Consider the following 2297-nt stretch of genomic DNA (forward strand, 5'->3'; position numbering starts at 1 on the left):
GTCGGCCACCTTCTCGTCCGGACCAGGCCAGAAAGCACAGGGCTAGCAGATCATTTCGTCACCATTGATGACGAGCCCGTTCGCGTTCGTCGACTAGTCGTGTTTCTCACTCGTGCCTGTCGCTCTGCCTGTCTCTCTCTCTCTCTCTCTCTCTTCTTCGTTTTTTCCTTACTGTTTATTTCTCTCTCCCTTGCTCGCTCGCGCGCGCACACACACAGAAAAAATTCGTCCCTGCCACAGAGAGAGAGCCTACGCCACCGCCGTCACGTAAATGCTTGTTCTTCCTCTCTCTCTCTCTCTCTCCCTCACCTCTCTCTCTCTCTCTCTCACTCTCGTACACCCCACGACCTGTCAATCCACGGTCTTCACCACCATCTGATTACGTTCTCGTCGCTTGCACACTGGACTCTCCTGTCCGTACGATACTGCTGCCTCCGACGAGCGATAGCAGCGACGTCCGACGCATGCGCAAAAGCGATCGTTCGTGCCCTCTCATTTGAAGTTAGGCACTTCCTGACATATTGCGTACCGGTAAAAAAAAATACAAAACTATTTCTACATTAATATCATATGACTTGTTAATTACCTTTCAATCCTGCGTCTATCCTCCCGCAAGCATTAAATATTTGCGACTCGTGAATACGGAGGATTTAAGCTCGACCTTTTGTTTTTACCGAAATGATAGACTTGTAATGGCAAATAACCAGCTATCGAGTCGTTGGTAGTTCCGCGGATCGTGTTATCGCGTTATTGCGCACAAAATCCTGCGTTATAAAACTTGACGATGCGTCTTCAAATACACGCAAAGTTACAAAAGAGAAAATATATCTTACAGTTATCAAGCAGTCTCGAATTCCAGTGAGATTTACCTCAGACGCGGAGACGTACGACACGATGCTCCGGTCACGCCGCCATATTCCTTGCAAATGTAGTTGGAATACGAAATTCAAATTTCAAACGTTCCGATTCGCTAATTTGAACATTGTCCGCTTGTGTACGTGTTGATTACATATATACGCAGTTATTATTGGCAAAGTTCAATTGAAACAATTTTGTAACATATATTGTGTGAGATGTAATATAAATATACGAATGAATTATATTTAGGAAATATACAATAAATATTTGAATGTTGAAATACTTATCATCCATTACCTGCAAAACCTTCTAATGCACACCAGATATTTCAACTTGAATATTTATTCTATTCGACATATATCGCACAAACAGCAAAAATATGGCTATGACAAATCTATTTATTTAAAAAATGTATAAAAATTACTAAATTATAAAGTGTCGCGTAATATAAAATAGTTGTACAACGTTATGTCAAGTCGGAAGTACTTATAAATATAATTACTTTCAGTACAATACAGTTTCTTCTCTTTCTTTTTTTGCAAAGGTTAAAAATAACGATGAAATTAGTCATTAATAAAAATCATCAAGAGATATATAACTGCTTAATCGCTGAATCATTATTCAATTGGTAATCCAATCTGATTGCATTATAAAGACAAAATAATCGCTCATATAAGTTCCTAGTACTTGCGTAGTATGTACCTAGTTTAAATATTACTATACTATTTCAATGATTAATACATTTATATCCTAATATTAAAGATAATCGAGAAATATGGAGAAACTTTATTGCACATTACTTATCAATGCTTGTTATCTTGTAATCTAAAGTGTATCTTCTTTCTATAAGTACTACATTAAGTATCTCAGTGTTACATTAAGTACACAGAATCGTATGTAAAGTGTCATCGAACAGTTTTTAATTCCATTTCATCTATAAATTCTTGTAAAAATTTCTATGTAGTGCACGCATTAATTGAAAGACTTGCATTCAATATCATTATGTGTGTATGTGTGTAATAATGCAATATGCTTAATAGAATGCTGAAATATATTATTAGATGGTGAACTTAAATAAATTGGCACATACTTTCTATATTGAACTTTGCATTCATGATGTATGCCATAGTAAGTATAACGAATACTGATTCTTAATACTACTAATCGCATGAGTGAATACAATGTGTTACAAATGATAGATGAATGCCCAATAATGATATGTATAATAATATATATGAAACTTTTATAATTTTAATTATGAATTAAGAGTTACTTTCTTCATGAAAAATTCTCATCCATTCACATTATATGCATATACAATGTATGACAAGTTATAAGAATCTTATAAGTTCTTGGTATAAATTTCATCATTTAATATACTCGTTATATTGTTGATTAATTGTAATAAATTTCATATCAATATTTTATATATATATTTC

General features: G+C 34.8%; 1 protein-coding gene across 1 annotated transcript in view; it reads right to left on the minus strand.

The window, feature by feature from the left end:
• UbcE2H (ubiquitin conjugating enzyme E2H) overlaps positions 1–431 on the minus strand; it is a 46583-nt gene extending 46152 nt beyond the window's left edge. The window contains exon 1 of the mRNA XM_011153342.3: positions 1–431. This exon is cut by the window's left edge and continues 62 nt beyond it. The gene's annotated coding sequence lies outside the window, so the exon portion shown is untranslated.
• Positions 432–2297: the final 1866 nt, after the last annotated feature.

The sequence above is a fragment of the Harpegnathos saltator genome, unplaced genomic scaffold, assembly GCF_003227715.2.
Source record: "Harpegnathos saltator strain DR-91 unplaced genomic scaffold, Hsal_v8.6 scaffold96, whole genome shotgun sequence".
Lineage (NCBI taxonomy): Eukaryota > Metazoa > Arthropoda > Insecta > Hymenoptera > Formicidae > Harpegnathos > Harpegnathos saltator.